The sequence below is a fragment of the Ciconia boyciana genome, chromosome 7 (assembly GCF_034638445.1).
Source record: "Ciconia boyciana chromosome 7, ASM3463844v1, whole genome shotgun sequence".
NCBI lineage: Eukaryota > Metazoa > Chordata > Aves > Ciconiiformes > Ciconiidae > Ciconia > Ciconia boyciana.
In genome coordinates this window covers 44909834-44929695 of record NC_132940.1, presented here as the reverse complement: position 1 = coordinate 44929695, position 19862 = coordinate 44909834, and positions in this window count along the sequence as shown.

The following is a 19862-nucleotide window of genomic DNA, read 5'->3' as shown; positions in this document are numbered from 1 at the left end:
GGTCAGATGAGTCCAGCAACTCCTCCCAGGTATTGGGTGATATCAAGGGATTCCTGCCTGAGGTATATTTGAAGAAGGTAGGAATGAGCCCTGTTGTCAGATGGAGATGGGAATGATATTCCTTATATTCTATAAAACAACCCTTTCTCCTTTTCAGTTTTATACCTAAAAGCCTAACTCTGAAGGCTGCCAAGTAACTCTCATGTCTATTTTAGTATTAAACTTTTCTGCCACTGAACTGTTATGGACTGGGGGAAACGGACAAATTTATGCCACTCACAGGTGTGAATTCAGCACAGTGGTGTCCAGCCACAACCAGTGCAGGGGCAGCAGTGCCTGGGGCGCGTGCAGGGAAGCTGGGGGCTGATAGTAAGGGCTGGCAAATGCTGTGGTAATGGCTGGCTAGCCAGGCAATGCTTTTTATCCGGCAGAACAATCAGCAAAAGCAGTAACGTCCTTTGGGCAAGGAATAAGTAGAGGTACTTTTTGGTTCCTAGTAAGCCCTGAAGCATCACAGCTCTGAGAAAATATTACTAATTGTCAAGAAAAGGAATGTTATTTGCAAACATTGGTACATAGACTGGGAGCCAGAATTACTGAAATGTTCAACATGAAGAAAAGGTAACCCACTACAGTGAATATGGCACTTAATGTACCATGTGACTATGGACTGTGTAATGCACTCAACTATATGAGCTTTTTATGTGAAGAATATGTTAGAGAGCTAGGCAGTTTGGAAGGAAAAATGGCATGACTGTATTGACGAGGAAACCAAAAGGAGTATATATAAATAACAAATACTAATTTTCACACACAGACAGAATTAATTTAAAATACACTCATGTGTCTGTAATAGAGTTACCCAGCAACGTAATGCTTCAGAAAGATGGGTGTCATTTCTATACTACAGAAAGGAGCCAGCTGGATTCAAGGTTTAACTAATTATATATACTGATTTAAGCTTTTAGAAATTATTTTTAAAAACACATTTACAAAAACGCAAAATGATTTTCTTTTTAGATTGCAGTGAAATGAAAACGTGACCTGCCAATTAGTTTGCAAAATTACTGTAGGAGTAGAATCCTGAAAGTATTAGTATTTCAGAATAAAATATTTCTCTAAAGATTCAAAATGACAGTAGCTTCAGTTTTGAATCATATATTATCCCTGTCAATATAAGTTGATTCATCTGTAGACTCAGTATTAACAGGAACATTTCAAACAAAGATAAATACGTGGAAGAAAAAGCCTGCTTCTTAAAATGAGCAACACTATGTATTACATTTAGTTTGTCAAAGAAAATTATGATAAATCAGTCTTAGCTCAAAGCAGAAAAGTGTGATTAAGTGATCTGAACCACTAGTGGCAATATCCATCCTAATTACTTTCCCTGTGATTGCATAGTATCTTCTGAAAGCATAGCCTAGCTCATAGCAAAATACAAATGTGATAATCGACATTTTCAAGCTAGGGCAGCAAAGACACCTTAGGCAAATGGCCTAGTTCTTAAAGGCTGCATTACAGTTTTTGTGCATGCATATATGTTCTTACAGCATATGATAGGGAAATGCATCTTTCATTCTGTCCTTAGAGGAGTCAAGTTTGTTCCCAGAGGGGATGATTTTAGAAGAGCCTCCTATAGTTGCAGGCAGCTGTTGAAAAGACTTTGCTTTCTCTTCCCCTCTAACAGAACAACAGCAGAAAGGGGCAGTAAGGGGATCAGTATCTTCATGTTTAAAATTGACATTTGCCAAGCCAAAAAACAGAGGTAGAGGGAAGATCTTATTATTTTCTATAAAAACGTCAGGGATAAATACTGTGGAGGTGGAAGAGCTATTTAAGATGATGAACGATGCTGGCATAACAAAAATGAGTATACAGTGCCTCTGAATAAATTTATGGTGGAAATTAAGAACTATGAATGGAATGAAGTTCTGGAGCAGCCATCCACAGGAGCAGAGGAGACGTGAGCACATTTGGTGTTAGGATGGATTTTATTATGGTCAGAGTTATTTCATGTGGTTGTCTGCAATAACTGATTGGATGACTCTGTTATGTCTGATGTGCCTTACCCCATCCTTTCAGAGTTTCATTCTGCCCAAAGAAAGCAGCTGCCTTGGGAGATGTAAGCCAGGAGACAGTGGCAATTTTTTAGCTAGTTTGAACTTAATGATCACTACTGTGATGAGGCTTTGAGTTTAATCTAATACATGATAGGTAAAGGATGACATGATTTAAGCATCAAAGCCATGTGTGCCTTTCGTGACAAGTATTTGTTGGCAGGTGTGTTAGTATATCAGTCTTGAGAAAGATGATGACTTTCATCCTCCTGGATAAAAAATATCTCAAGATTTTGCAGCTAAGCATTGAAACCTTATCAAGTTTGTCATCAGTAGTATATGTAATTAAATGCCAGAGATGTTTAGTGATTGAAGGATCCCACTGAAATCTTATAAATAAAAACTGATGCCTAAGAAGATTGAGACACATTTTACAGACTGTGTTATAGTGCTGGTCAGATGAGACAGCTATAGTAATCACTAGCTCCTATGAGTCTTTCATATTTTGGAGTTTGTGAATATCTTTCTTAGTATTAAAACAGGTGTCTGATTTGCTTCCTATTTCTAGAATTTTGTCTGGTATTAACACAGTTACATCCCAATTCTAAGAAAGTTGTAAGTTTGAAGATTTATTTTTCCCTGAGCATTTTATTTCTCATTTTTTCACAAAATGCAATGAAAATGTTTCCAGATTTATAAACGTCTTAGTATTTTGGCCAGCTACAGCTATATTCATGATACAATTTCATAACTTGCTGTGAAATAATAGTGGAATACCTGAAGTAGATTAATTGAATTTACTGACATATGGTTTCCTTAAACATTTATAGTGCTATATTCTCCATTCGATCCGGAGGTATTGCGTACAGTCTGTAGGTAGTATAAAACAGAGAAAAAGCATCAGTTTAGAAAATATATGGATTTCAAAAATGCAAAAAGGGCGAAATGAAAAAGCTGTGGTATTTGGAAAGCCAGGATAGTATTGTCTTCTGTGATATTTTGATGTCTTTCTATAAACTTAATATTGAAGAAAATATTAAGACATCATCCAGGTTCTACATGCTCATTGTCTTTTATTAGAAGCAAGTCTTTCACTGAAGAGAGACTTATAATTGTATTTCTCTAGTCCTAGTGGATTAATCCAAACCACCTCAGTACAATCATAAATGTCACTTGACCTGTGATGACATATTAATTAGTATTGCATGTCAGACTATAATAAATTGCTACATTTATCTAAAATTATGGAGTTTCTTAAACATATGAGCTTATAGTAAATAGAGTAGTTGACTTAAACAAGAATTTCAAATTACTTCATATCATAATCCAAGGAAGTGCTCAGTGAGACACCTTTTTTTGTGGTAGTAAATGGATCCATTGATTTTAATTCAGTGCTCTAACCCATTGCCAGCACTTGGTTTATAGTTAATGCAGCTACCATTTTGTATAATTTTTTTCTTCCTATTTTCATGGAAGAATGCTTCCTAAGCACACACTTCAAACACATGATTAAATGCTGTTTGTTGCCTAGATTATGTTATAGTTCTATGCATGACTAGTTCTGAATATCTGATTTCTGGAGAAAATTGTAGGTGTTGATTTTAAGGGAAGATCATCCCATCTGACCTCTTGTGATACATCACCAGGGTAGTCAAACCTTGCCATTCTTGCATTGACACTGAAGTATTCTTGGTTTTCAGTTTAATTATCTGGGACCCTATTTTTGCTTCTAGGGGGTGATATAACTAAGGTGGTTAAAAGAGAGAGATCAACTCAGAAACTGCAAAGGAGTTTGTGCAATATAATTAATTTGCATACTGAAGATAATGCTATAAAAGAAGATACAATTGGGTTATGAGAACACTTGGGAAATTTTTTTTATGTTTGTATTTTATTTGCAGGAATTAGGAATTATTTATAATCTATTTAAAAAGTGAGACAGTTAAAATAAAAATAAAAATTAAAAGATCACTTTGATGTGTATAAAATGTATATTCACATTGCCATACTTGAATTAAGGTGGAATTTGGGTGATTTAATCTATAATCGATAAATTCTCCAAACCTGATTTCAAGGAGAAAGTGCATCTTAGTGGGGCTCTTATTTGAGAAAAAGTCTAGCAAAAGTTATTCCTTTTATAGATACTATTTTAAAAAACATTATAACATACTGCCTGTTACAGTAGAGAACCCACTATAAAAACAATAATGCAGTATGTGAAATAAACTGAGGTAACTCGTAGGTGGCACTACTTCTAAAGGCAAGGTTAAGTTACTAGTTGAGGTTGTATAATTCTAGTTTAAGACAGAATAGAGGGAGAAATACAAGGATATATGGCGTGTTACCAAAATCGATAGTGCCTGGAAGTCATGAAGTTGTGCTTTCTACTTAAGTAACTGTTTGTCAAGACTTAGATACTAAATTCAGTTAATTTGTAACAGAACCATGTGTATAGGCTGTAAAATTAGTTTTGAAAGCCAGTTCTGTGGAATTTACTGCAGAAACGAATAATTACTCAACAGGAGTGAATTTTTCTTTTTCTGAAACAAGTTTTTAAAATGGGGAGGGGTGTTCTGATAAAGTTAGCTGTTCTTGTCCTTGTTTGGCAGCTGCCCACTGACAGAACTAACTCTTCTCAATCAGATATTGCTAGATCTTTGGGAATAACTTAAATGTTGCTGAAACATTTGCAAACCTTGGAAGATCTCAGGGATCCATTTTGTTGACATGCGTATCAATGTAAGAGTGGTGCAGCCTACTTATGTTAATAATATATCAAATTACCCAAAATTACCAAACTATAAACCCATTTAGAGGCTGCAGTTTATGCTGCCTGTAAAACATCAACAGACCTTTCCTCCAGCCTGTTTGCTGTGAAACTGTCATGCAAGCAGACAGGTTCTTGCTCAGGTCATGCCATGCGTGATTGAATAGCTACACATTAAGTGGCATTTTTGCTGTGAATAGATAGAATTAACTCTTAGTCTAAAGAGGAGCAGAAGTTGTATCTCCAGCTAATCAGTAGGAGGATTTTGCTACAGGGTGCTGGGTGACTCGTTGATCTGGTCATTAATATTCAGGGTCCTGTTACTTTCATGCGATTTATCTTATACTTGCAAGTCCTGTCACCTCCTGCACTGCTGACTGCTAGACAGTAGCTTTCCTACACATCTCTCTGTGCTTTTGGTCCATTGCATCAATGTCATCTGACAATTGATTGTGTAGCAGTTCATATGTCCGTTTCAGTGGCTGCTGCTTCTTCAGCCTTAATTGCTGCTGAGTATTGCTTAGTGAGGTGCATGGTATTGAGCAGCAAGCAGAGCTGAAACTAGCTGGGTATCTGTTGAATAGCATGAACTGTACAAGCCCTTCATTACATTGAACTCTGCTGTCTAAAGAGGACCATAGCATGTGTATGATCTCTAACCTTTTGGAAGACTTGTTTGGCAATAAGACTTTTGTTTTCTCTGTAAGACCAATCTATAACATCATCAGTTAATGGATTAACCAATTTTAAAAGTTTAGCTGAGATTTTTATTCCTATTTAATGAGGACTAGTGGACATGAATTGAATTCTAGCTGAATGCTAGGTTAGCAGCTTTGTATTTTTTCCATCTGCACTTCTGAAAACCATGATATTTGTGTAGTATACAGGCAACCTTAGGCTTGAAACACAGAAAGATTCAGCCATTGTAACTGCGAGCCCTGCACTTTCCTACCAAACAGCAGAATTAAAAGCTCTGAATAAGATTCTAGTTTGTCCTTTTAAAACACTTGAAAAAAATGAATGCATAGGACTGGTTTCTCAGAAACATCATGAGAGCAGGAGATATCAAAGTTAACTAGGAGTGACTGCCAAGGAGGTGGATGCTTCTGCCAGCCATGCAATGAATAAAGTGTCTGACTACTGATTAAAAGATTGCAAGTTTAATTCCTGCCTGACTTGAATAATTTGTACCTAGGAGTAATTTGGCACCTTAACTCAGAGCTTTTGGACAGAAAGTCTTTTCAGATGTGCATCTCTGACAAAACATCTTTTTCCCATTAAACAATAAGACTTATGCAATTGTATTAGTTGTATCAGTTTTGAAATACCTATTCTGACTGATTTTGAACAGGAACTTTAAACTCAGTACTCTTGAACTAAGAGTAAGGTCTACTCTACTTATGCAAAGTATCTTGTTGCTACCATATTTAATTAGACTGATGTTTAACATCATACAGGAATCCCTTTTATGTGGTTGTACAGTTACGGCTGCTAACCTCTATGTTTACATAGCAATATAGTTTCAGCATCCGAAATCTGAGATTTGAACATCTCTTTCAGAACAGAATAAAAGTTTTCTCAGATTAACACTTACCTTATACAGACAAATTAAGAATAGATAAAGTGTTAACAGGGTCTTGTTTCTCATCTGTGTAGAAAATGACTCATTCTTGAGAGGTGCATAAAATACTACCTCTCCAGAGAAGAAAGGACAGTTATTGATATGTTAGAAGAAGAGTTAAAACTAACTACTGGCTAAACTGAGGTTTTAAAAAATCCATAAGGCTGAGGGCAAAGGTATGAATCTGAATAGAACCGTAAGGAAGATTTGGGTACCCCAAATTAAGATACTTTTCCCATAGAGGCAGTGTTCCAGGATACAGGATTTTGAGCTGCACTTTCCTGGGCCTAGGTGTCCTAATAGTTTAATAGCTGGTGACAGAAAGACATAATAGCTATGAAATATAAGAAAATATAGAATAAACAAACATATAGTTTTCCTTTTATTTTCTATACGCCTGTCTCTAAATCTGTGGTGACAGCATTGTCTATGTTTGGATTGTATCAGTACGTTCTATCTTCATTTTTGTCCTAGACTTCATCTGCTGTTTATGCCAGTTTCTGGGATAGCATTTCATCCTAAACCATATGTTGCAATGAAAGTAGTGGTCTGTTCTCACTATGCCTGGACACATACAGGTTCCTTAGTGGTACCATTCATAAAAGAGTATTCTTCCACTGAGGTGCATAAACAATGCAAGTGTCAGTAACACTGAGAGCTGGTATGGAAAATGTATCTTCTGGTGATTAATGTTAACCAGAGATTCCTTATTATGCAGTGGGATAGAAGAAAAAGCTCTCAGTTTTTCATGCCTACCCTCCCATATCCTCAGAGATATGGGATATTGAGCCAAGCTTTTGGGAGCCGGCTCTGATGGTCTAACATTTTTCTCTCAATGCTCTTCTTTCATGTGTAAGTGAAATGTATTTTGGAGCATCTTCATCGTTGGTGATTACCTAACAGCAGATTGTAGTTGGTCTCTTTTTCTAGATGGAGAAGAGAAGGAAGCAGCGTGAGTACAGGAACTCATCAGTGCTTATCAGGTTCATGTTAGATTCTTAGGTCCCTAAATATTACCTCCATTTCATTCTGGACTTTGCCTTATTTGTTTAGGTACCCTTAAATGTCTATTGACAAAAACAGTCATTATATGGCTAAACAAAGAAGCGTTCAGAGAGCTGTGTGAATAGGATTCAGTTAGCATTAAGGCTTAACAGCATAGGTTAACAGAACTAGGAACACTTTAAAAATCCTTGCTTGCATTCAGGTAATGTTGCATTTCATTGAAGTGTTAGTAGATAAAAACAGTGCAAGACTATATTCTAGTATCAATATTACTGAAAGTTCATATTTTTTCTCCTCAGGTGCCTAAAGTTTGACATCTAATCTGCATCTAATATTGAGATGCAAATGAAATTTAAAGTAAACCAAAATTAGTTTCTAATTTAGATGTCTTTGGTTCCAATGAACATTGGGCATCCTAACAGTGAGTGTTCACCACGCAGTTAAAACTAATCAGAACTGCAGCTTTCGCCTAAAAAAAACTGTTCAAGGAACTTCTCTAATTTAGAAGTTAAAGATAATTTATGTGTATGGTGAAATACTACATACCTGTTACTTTTTTCTCTGAGAGTGATGATATTGTAGGTGGAAAATTTGTTTGAAGTCCATTATAAAATGTGAGTTTTTGACAACTGATGATAATGGGGAATGGTAATGAAAATCAATTGCACATGTTTCTAAGTGTTAACTTTCATTACATCTTGTGAGGATAATCACATTGCTATTATTCATTGATCCATAAGGACATGCATTTTCTTAACCTGTGGCCTGTAGTCTCCTCCGCTAGCAGTTCACAGGCGGAACTCTGAGCTCATGCCTATGCTGATGTTGAATATACTTTAATGCATATGATGGGGAAGAGCTTCTAAGGGAAAGAGTTTTGTCCAGCTAATTGTCCAGCTAATGTTAAAACATATGTTCTCCCAGGGCAGCTTATTGTTTGGTCAGGTACCATTCTGGCCTGCTGTAGTTTTTATTTTGTTTTATACTGTTAGTTTTCTTTCATGACAGATCTTTAACTCAGCTTCAGAGTTTGTTTTGGCTTAGTATGGTCCTTGGCTTTAACTCCAAGTTTCACCACAAATCCTACTTTTATCTCCCCAGTGCACTTTGAGATCTGCATAGTTAAATGGGATGAGGAAATTAATGTCAGTGTGAAGTGCTATATTGACCTTTACACTTTCTTTTTTCCTTCTGAAAAACTGTTTCATCATGTTATTCATCCACAGCACCTAGCACAGTAGATTCTCTGTGCTTGATTATTCACTTGTTGATGTTTCTGCAATGAAATAATCATGCTTGCAAGCCAGTGCAAAATTAATTAGTATTTGTGAAGGAAGAAAATAGAGCTATTAAGGAAATAATTTTTAAAGCTCTTAAGGAAGCTGTTTTCTATAAGTTGGAAAGGAAAAGACTACCAGAAACCTAAGTGTAATTTCAAAGAACGAGATGTTACAAAATAGGATTTGAAGATACTAAGTCAATGCCTGTAACATCATTATCTAGTAAGAAGCCTAGACTGTAATGGATTTTCAAGTCACATTCACACCTTATCACAAGAAGTACTGAAAACTTGGAACAACTTCTGCTCTAACACATGGATGCTAGCAATAACATATTTTTGTGAAATGTTTAATGGACAGGCAAATTCTGATTGAGATGGGAGTTTTCACTTTGATTCCAAAGTGAAAGCAACAGGATTTGGATGAAAGCATTTAGCTCTTCAATACATATACATATATATAAAAAATGAAACTGTGATTTTTAGCTTGAGGGGAAGAAAAAAAAAAAGATAAGAACTGGATCAGTTCTTTCATGACCAAAAGACAGCAAAGTGTAACTCTCTTACTCCAAGTCCATTTATTTATGAAGTGGGAAATTTGGCCTCAAGCTCTGTTCAATTTGAAAAAGTGGTTGAAATAAATTTTGTCAATCATTGCTGCCTGTGCACTGAGCTGAATATCTTTGTTTCTTTTCAGGTAAACACCTTTCAGTTTGCTTTTTCGAAGCTTGGTATTTCCATCCATGCAAAACCTCCTCCATGAGATTTCTCGCTTTCATTAGTTAGTGGTTAACATTTTAGAGGAGTTCTTAAAACAAAACAAAACAACCCTCCCCAAGCCCCTCCTCTCACTTATCCCTATCCTCTTTTCACATATCCATATCCTCCTCTCCCCCATCACATATCCACAAATGCCCCATTTTAAATATTCTCTAGACCTGTTGGATTGCTCCAATATCTATGTTCTATCTTTTTCAGAGAAATTAGTTCTGAAGCAGGTATCATAATCATATGAACATATCCCTTTCAGTGAATGCTTAATGTTGTATGCCTTGGTATACTATTGTGAAGGAAATTGAACATTTAAATATGAAGCATCTTATCAGTCCAATATTTGTACTAACTTAGCAACATGTCATATTGCTGTTATATTTCTCTCTTTCCTTTTTCTTCTCATATGTTGTACAAATCTTACATTCTTAGCTTCTCTACTTTCATGGAACTCCAAAACTACTATTTTGGTCTATGGGTGATAAGAAAACTCTGCACATATCCAAGGAATGACATTTTAATTACATCTGCTTTCCTTCCTGTGTAATACAATGAGATGACTTGTTTCATCATTTGGTAATTGTTGTCAAATACCTCTAGCTTATTCATCTAGATTTTAGCAATGGTAGAATATTGTCGTGTCAATGAAACTCAGGATTGAAGTTTTAGAAATAGTAGAACAGAGGAACATGTGCTAGGCCACATTAACATATGTATTTCAAAAGAGAACATTAACCTTTAAAAATGAATACAAAACTATTTTGGTGAAGAAATCTACCTAATTTTGTGGGAGGCTAGAAGATCTTTGTCACTGAATTGAGTAACAAGTTTGAGAACAGTAAGACCTCAGTAGGTACAAATCAGTTTAGTTTCCATTTATCAGAATGGCGATTTTATTTCTACAGTAAAGCCTATCTACTTAGTATTTGTTATTATTTCTATTTTCAAGCACACCAATAGCCACATGACAACAGTGGTGTGAGTGAATAAGCTCTGGAGTGCGGGTTTAACAGGGCTAGGTCTTAGACTTTGTGCCACACCTCTGCAGTTTACCTCTAGGTTTGGGAGCTCAGAGCACAAGCAAAGCAAAGCAAAGCAATCCTCCTAGGGGGAAGAGGAGAGGAGAGGTGATATATCTCCTTTCCTAGATGTATCCTGAATGACTTTGAGGAAGAATGTAGAATTTCCCCATTCTGCTTCTCTAATTCACAGGACAGTAAAAAAGCATGTTACATATTGTTAATGAAGTGCTCTGGTGCACTTCTGGGAAGAATTGTCAAGTCCCATGACTTCTGAAAACCAAGATACCGAAGAAATGGCAATAACATTGAAAGTACAAAAGAATAAATTCTTTATGATGAGGGTGGTGAGACAGTGGAACAGGTTGCCCAGAGAAGTTGTGGATGCCCATCACTGGAAGTATTCAAGGTCAGGCTGGAAGGAGTGAAAGATGTCCCTGCTCACAGCAGGGAGGTTGGAACTAGGTGATCTTTATAAGTCCCTTCCAACCCAAACCATTCTATGATTCTACGCATTAATGGACATCCCCATTCTTATTAGCTGTGGGAGGAAGAAGAGGATTGAAACACTGAGCTCTTAGTCCTTTGCAACAGTGAGAAAGATTTGTTAGGGAAGATCCAAGTGCATGGAAATTTTTGTTTCTTTTTGCTTCACCTCCTTCCTCTGAGTGCCCCTGATGCTACAAAATTAATTTGGCTTTAATTTAAGGACTTGAAGTTAGGTTCAAAGACATCATGATACATCATAACTCTCAGAATTACTTTCTTCCTTGAAGTGATGGTCATTTGCTTTCTAGAAAGGAATGGCATAATTTGAATTCCAGCATGTGTCACTGAAATAACGTTGCATGGTAGATTATTCCTTATGCATTTAACAAAGTTGTCACATATTGCACATCCTGGAAAGAGACTATAATGGGAAGGTTGCAGATGGTAGCCTATTAAAACATATTCTTTAGCAAGCCTGGCTAGCCAATGAAACTGAGCCAAGCAACGTGCTCTGAGAGATTTTCTAGCTGAGGTTATTTACCTTCAAAAGTACAAAGTAATGAGACAAAGTAGGTTATGCCTGCCCCTCGAAAAGAAAGGCACATACAGGGTTTTTTTAACTTCTATCTGCCCTGGGTAACACGTACTGTCCCTGGGATAAGTGAATTTATAATAAATGGAACAGCACATTTCACAGAATAGGTGCAGATATTGCAACATCTGCTTTTTAGGTACCCTGTGCCCAGCAGAACTCAGCCCAGAGCAGTGAGTATGTATTCTGCTATGTAACCTGTAGGCAGGAATTAGGAGCCTGAGGAAGAGAGGACTGTATAAAGTAGCTAGGAGGAGATATTTTTATCAGGTTTTCATCAGGTTTTATGATAAGGAAAATTAAGGGGGTTTTGTCCATTCCCCTTTTTTTTAATGAAACATTGAACATGTAGTGATTATTTGCTAGGTAAGTATAATTAGTCTTCAATTATCATGAAATTGTCATCCATTCCCTTTCCAAATCTCTGGCACTTTCAGTTCCTCCAATCAATGTTGTGCTGACCAATCTTACATTGGCAGGAGGTGAGAAAACAGCCCTTGAAATAAGAATTACTCTTATTTGTTGAGCACCAAAGTTTGCATTTGAAATTGGACTAATGATACAGCTGGCTAGAAACTGCTTTTATTGGGTGATGAAATTAATGTTATATGCTTTATCTTTAGCTCCATCCAGCCCTTTGTGCAAAGCTTTAGTTGCAGGTTTTTGATCAGATAAATTGTGGTTAAGGTTGCTCAAGGTCTACCCTGAAAATACTTTTCATTGAAATACTGGACTTTGCAAAATGTCCTCAGCTTTCCAGTTGCATTTCCATCTAAGCGGGGAAGAAAATTGAAATAATGGGAACGTGACTATACTGTGCATAAAAGATTTTTTTTCCTCTAATGTATTAAAATAATTTACAAGTAGGTCTGAGTGAAACTTTGAATATAAAAGTTGTATGGTCTTGCCAGAGATAATGTAGCTTTTCCAAATTTTAAAGGCTCAGATTAGCTCTAGTCTTTGTGCAGATAGTGACAAGGAAGGATGCAGAAACCCTCTTATTCCTCTGTAATTGTTTGCACTATAGAGTCTAGCACTAGTTACCCCCTTCTGCAACTTTGAGATCTTGAATTGTGAGACTTTCTGGTATGTGTGAAAGAAAGAAGGGTCATTACTTTGCCCTCCTTCCATGTTACTGTGAGAAGGGCACTGTAGCATTGCAGAGGTTACAGCACCCTGAAGTCATCAGAAAAATTTGTACTATCATAGCAGAAGTTGTCTGTTTTTTCCTTGACTTTTTTTTTTCCAGTCCAGGTCTGGGAAATAAGAAATAAGTAAACTTTCCACTGGCCGAGTAGATGAGCTCATGTTTTTCCATTATTTATGTGTTTGTTGTGTCTGTCCTCAAGTAGGTTCCAAGAGACTTGAGAGAGTTCTGGTCTGAGCAGACAAAAATGAACTCTGCCATTTCCCATGTTAATAAAATGTTGAATTATTGCATTAGCATAATACCGAGTTTAGAAAATCCAGTTGAATAGGCTGGTTTATTAGCCCACTCTCAGGGTTGTATTAACAGTGTGTGTCTGAGGACACCGAGAATAAATACACCTCTACCCTAACTACACACAAGTAACAATTTATGTACCTCCTCCTCTTAAATATCCCCTGTTCAACCTTGGAAAGGTGCTGTCCTGTACCTCTGTTTTAGCAGGCTCTAAAACCTGTGGTGCTTGGGACACAAAAGCTCTATAATGTAGTCCTCAAAAGACCATTTTCAAGTGCTGCATTAAATATCATGAATGCATCTGTTTGTCAAATACATTTGCCGGTAGAGAACAGGAAGTGATTTGAGTTTGAGAGAGGGCAAACATTCCCAACCTTTGGATATATATTACCTTGGACTTTTTAAATCACTCTCTCAATCTCACTTCCTCACTCAGAAATAACTCATTTTTTTACTTTGGTGAAAAAGGTTCAGAAGAGTCTAAGGGTAAGAAAATGGTGAGCAGAATTTTCTGTCTCTGACCATCTAAAGAAATTTCATGTGGAAACATAAAAGAAAAACATTTCTGTAGCCGGGCAAAATTCCTGGTGGATTTCTGAATGATATACAGTAATCTAATCTGGAGCTTTTGGTAGCCCCTGAAGTTTCCCGAGGTGCATAGCACAGTTGGTTTCTTGTGTTGAATTAAGAATAAACTCAGTTGAGAAAGCTTTTTTCCCGTGTTTTATTTTGTTTTAGCTACTTTTAATGTGTTTGACTAACTTAGGTAAGTAGATATGTATTTGTTTGGCTGGATAAGCTTGTGATGATTCTATTCCTAGTTTTATAACACAGCTAGGAAATGAACGAGCGGTTGTTTGAAGTTTATTCATCAGTGAATAATTCACTAGGAAACTGTTTGATGAGGAAAGAGCTTTAGAAGAGAAAATCACCAGAATTTTTACCAAATTGCTCCACAGTGTGATGGCCTCATCTGCTTCTAACCCCCTACCACAATGCACCCTTAGGGGCGAGTCAGTTTATAGAAGTGCAGCAAATGCAGAACCTTCTTCTGCTTGACTCCCAGACACTACTCCATGATTTATCCTCCAGATAGATTTCTCTTTTATTTTTCACTGGTGATAACAAGGATGATAAGTAACATTCACCAAAATGAAATTTTTAAAATTTAGCAGGTAGACATAACTTGTATTGCAGAATTTTTAAAAGAATTATCTAAAGCATTTTCTTGTCCACAAATCTACTTCTGAATAAATCTTGGAAAAATTGGAAAGTTATAACTGCCCAAAAGAAAGCTAGGCAAGTGCTAATATTTTAAAAGATCACCCAAGCATGTGTAAATATATCAACCCAGGCACATAATGGAAAAGCTTAACTCTCATAATGAATATTACCTGTTTACTTTCAAGTTTCCAAATATTTCCCCTCACATGTTTTTAACAAAAGATTCACGTAGATTCACTTGGCATTTCTGTTAGAAAGTCGCTTTGCAGATGTCTTACTTTAGTACCATGCGCGTTATTTTTTGGAAATATTTTATTTTTTACTTGATTGTAGACATTTATAGAGAAGTTAGGCAATATTAGATGCTTTATCTGGTAGAAAGAAATTTTAAACACAAGGCCAGTATGATGAACTTCTAAACTCAGGTTTGATTTTGCTTCTGAAGAGGATGAAACGCCTTGCCCTAGAGGTATATAATACAGGCAAAAAGTTGTCAGGGTCTCAAAATGGGAGTGGAAAAATTCAAAGAAGAAAATACTTGTGAGCTATTGGATACCAAGAGGCTATCTGTGGCTGATGAAACCCTGAAGCCATACCTTATGAAGGCTTGGAGAATATCATTGTTCTTATCTTATCCTCTTCTGTTTGCTGCTGATCACTCTTAGAGACAGTGGATAGCACACTAGGCAGAGCTTTTATCTAACCTGACTATTCTTACATAGATCATTTTGTGAGCTGTAATAAGAGACAATTCATTCAGCACACCTATTGGAGATTGGGTCCACAGTGCTTAGAATTCATGACCAAAAGCCACTGCTTCTTTAGTTCTTGGAGCATCGAGTTCTGCATCGTTAGTTTGTATTGTCTTATGAGGTTCAAAAATTGCTTTGAAAAATTGGTTTCTGGATGGTTAGGTTTTCTTATGACCCCCATTTTGACTTCTAACCTTCAGATAAACAGTGTTGGGAGAACTAGAGTTAGTCCATTCAGAGCTGTCTGTGCAAATCAGGTATATATTCAGTAACATTAAAATGAAGAAATAATACTTTCTGTGCAGGCTTTCTGATGAAAAGCTGAACATTTCAAAGGGTGAAATTGCCAACAAATACAATGTCATTTCTGCTCAAAGTGTTTGCTGGGGAAAAAAAAAATCCCAGGGAAGTCACTGATATGTCTAAATGTTTTGGGGAATGCAAGCTTTGATGATCTTTTTTTAAAAAAATGAGACCTTTTCCCCTTCAGCTTGTGAGTTTTGTGAAATATTCTTACTGCATTTGAGTTGCAGTAGAATTAATGACTTGATCTTAGATTTACTATGATCTGTTTCCTGCCATGAGCTGCTAAAAGTAAGCAATGCAAAAATCTCATAGTAACTAACACATTTATAAATGCAAGGGCACGTCCAGGAGATTTTTATTTGCAGACCAAAATCCCAGAATTTATAGAGTCTGTCTTAGTTACTATTGTGAAGAGAGGGGGGAAAACTCAGTGAACTCTATTAAAAAGATTGATGCAAGGCTGCGAGAGCTCTTGACAATTGAGATTTCTCTCTGAAGTGTTGTTTAACATATGTATAGCAAAAGAAATGCAGGGAAGGAAGCAAATTTTCTTACGAATTTTTGGAGTACTTTGAATCTAGCAAAATAATGAAATGATTGAAACACAAATTCTGTGCAGCCGAGAAAGCACAACATTCACATCTTACAAAGCTAGAATTCATGCCAGGAAACAAAAGCAAAAATATTTCCTAGGTATTTGAGCTATAGGTAGGCTATATGACTATGATAGTTGAGTCTGGTCAAACTACTGTCGTCACTTCTCTTGTTGAGTCACTGGCTGGGACAAGATATTTCTGTTTTGAGCTTCCAAGCTGATAGGTTACATTTCCTGTGACCTGCATGCTCCAGTAAATGTCCTTTTGAAGAAAAAGTCCTCCTTCTCTTTCTTAAGCTGAAATGTACCTTACTGGATGAGACTGACAATTGTTGTCCTGGGGACTCTCTAATACTGCTTTTACATTGGAATCAGTTTTGTCCCTGAAAAAGCTTTGCAATATGTAACATATTCACAGTTTATTTAAGTTTTGTATAACACCAACTGCTTAGGTCAAAGCAGTCATTTCTGAACACTGTTGTGACGTGATACTACCTGGTAAGTTATTCCTCTTCCTCTTAGATGTTTACACCTTTCAGGCAGGCTGTTATTCTTCCTTTGCTGTCACTTAGCTGGATCTGGAGTACTTTGTTCTCCTACATACATTGACATTCCTGATAATGTTAGTGAAAGTTAGAGGTCCTCAGTAGCACAACAGAAGCAGCTTATGGTTAATTTTTCTGTGTAAATTAATCCTCTCTGATCTCCAGTAATTTCATTTATGTCTTTAAGTATCAACTGTTTACCATTAACTTTCAGGTAAAGAGATGCCTAAGCCTGAATTTTGTTCCAGTTACATATCACTTCTGATTCTATTTTTTATGGCAGGAGCAAGTAGCCAAACCCTTTATGTTTATGGACATGTGTTTCCCTTATTTTTTTAATTTTTATTTGCTAGTATCTAGTCTGTCTTTTGTTATACATATTTTTTCAAGTTCTACTTATATTTTCAAACTCTCCATTATCGAGATGATTTTAACTTGAGAAGCATTTTGGGGGACTAAAAGTTGTGGGTTTGGGGTTATAAGATAGGAAAGGGACTTGGTTCAAACCATTTTGATGGTTTCAAATAATTTCAAACCATTTAGTTCTTTTTTCATTTTTATTCTCTCTCCTAATTATGATTGCGGAACCTCCTAGCTTTTAGAACGTATTTCTCAGCAGCACTAAATCACAGCTTTACAGTCCAAAACAGAACAGTTTTAACAGGCTGTGTTTATAGTTGTTTACGTATTTCTTGCTCTGCTTTATTTGCTTAAACTGCTGTGACTTAAAATAATACTTATCTGTAGTTGTGTACTTCAGAATTTCAGTTCAGCTATCAAGTCACTTTTACATGCTGTACAGGAGTGCAATGTGAGTCTCATTGCATTACGAACAGTAGCTATGTCAGAAAACATTGGGAATATTTTCAGTAAGAATTGTCAGTTAAACATTTATTTTGTAATGTTTTGTTCAGCAGGGTTGGTTACAGATATTCCAAGAGACAAATGGTGGTGAAATGAAATGATGGCTCACCTAATATTCAATTACATATACGTCTTTCATTTGTTCACCTTGGCCACCTGCCCAGCACAAATAGATGCTTGTTGTTCCCTAAATAAATTACACTGGTTCTAAACTGCTCTGCAATTTGATACTTACAAGAGTTCTGTGTTTATTTGCTGGCACAGGCTGCTCTAAAGATATTCAACCTTCTGTGTTTTGGCTTCTGTTACACTCATTACCTTGAAAAGTAATTATGCAAATATCACACTGCATTAAATACAGGCAGGTTCTTATTTATTTATAAACATCTCAAAATTTCAATTTCAGGGCATGCAGCTGAAAAATGCCTGCACAGGGTGAGAGAAGGTGCTGCCTCCCCACCCATTGCTGCAGCTGAGCAGCAAGCAATAGATAAGCAAAATTGTTCCATTCTTTGCCTTGCCTGCTTATTGAAAGGAGGAGTGCAGTAAATTGGGCTGTAGACATCCAGTCACTATGGGATTTGGCTGTTCTCACAATAGACAGGCACTGAACTGTATGTAAAGAACTTAACACATTTTTTTTCTCCCATGAAAATAAAGAGGCGACTCTGGAGAAAAAAGCAAAGCACGCTGAGATAGAGATGTCTGAAAGGTAATTCATTTGAAAAGAAACAAAGGCTTCCAGCAGCCCCACAATAATTAATAAGGATCTTAAAGCTTGCAGGGTTGGACTGATTCTGATCTCTTAGTGATACTGATAAAATGTTGCCCTATTCAAGTGATCTGAGTCACTGTTTACATGAAATGGGAATTGGAGCTTTGCTTGGCTGTTGCACAGAACTGTGTACTGCAAATTGCATCTCTTAAGAACTGCTGGGTACAGAAGACTGCTATTATCAATGGATAGCCAGGGGGTGCAAAGGGATTTTATACAGTTGATCCAAATTGCAGTCTTATCCATCTACAGAGAAATACACTAAAAGGAATACCAGATGGATGAGCTTCTGGGGAACTATAGGCCATCAGCAAAAACTCACATGTCCTTGAAATAGGTGTAAAACGTTGCTGTCTGTGGAAGGGGTTTAAAAAGCCATGAGTATTGAAGGAATAATTGGGCTTCACTATCTGGAGAGCTCAGACATTCAGATTTCTGCAAAAACCTAGCAGAAGTTTTAGATTGCAGATGCTTTTCATGTGTGATGATCAGGCCCCTTTTAAATGTTTCAAAATAAGCTTCTCAAAATCAGACACTGCTGTCATTGTTCAACAGGTTTGAAAATGCAAATCTCTTTTACTTTTAATAGCCTTTACCTCTATCTAGAGACTTTGCCGAAAGAAAAGTATGCTGTAAAGCAAAGACTGCACAGAGATCCTGGCAAGAACATACATATTAACTGAAGCATCACTAATAGCTCACTAGCTAGCACACGATAGAGAACTAGGTGCTCTCAGCATTCAGATTTGGCTTTGTTGCCTTTTTGTTCGGACTCTTCTTTTATCACATTAGCCATCCATAAAGTGAGTAGAATATTACTACCTTGCAGCAACTATGTGAAGGTAACCAGAGCTTCAGAAATGAAAGGTGTAATGGAAAAATGATATATTAATAATAAATATACCTAAGTTTTATTGTTTGCCTTAAGGAAGGTACCAGGAGGTCCAAGATTTCATGGGCAGCATTCATAATACATGATTTTCCATGAACAGATTTGTTCTGTGCTGAAGGTAGGACACAAACATACAAATGCACAGAAGGGGTTTAAAAGAGCTAGTAGTGGCCCTGATCCTATTTCCATTCCCATGTAAATGCCCTACTTGATAGGACTGGGGCAAAGGGAGTTGTAAATGTGTTTAAATGCATATATGTATATGTGTGTGTATTTGTGCAAGCATGTACGGAGAGAGATGTGTATAAGTACATATATGTGTGTGTGTGTGAAAATATAAATAGATATCTAGATATGCATACCTGGTTGGTATGGCTGAAGTGAAAGAAAGGAACCATGCAAGGTCATCCCTGCATAGAGAAGGATATTAGTTATTACTCTTGATTATGTCAACACAGTAACTTGTTGTGGATCTAGTAACTCCTGTTCAGTAGATCAGAACTGCTGTGACTTCTCCTGATTTTACTTGCATCTACTTTTAACAAACTGATACCTTGCAACTCACATAGGTGACCTTCACAACAGTCAAGTAAAGCTAACTATTACTAAGTGCAAAAGGAGATAAAATTTTGTCTGCCCTCATTCTTGTGCTTCTTGTCCTGCCTGTTGCCAGTGTCCTTCTATGTGTGTATGCACATTGTATTTCAGCTGAGTGAGGCTGAGACCAAAACTGTATATGTACAGAGTAACATATTCTGCGCTTTAAAAATATGCAAAGTGTGATATAGGCTCCTGCAGCTCTTTATGAGCTGGTATTGAATGGTCTCATAGGAAATAGTAATAGGAATGTTAACTTACAATG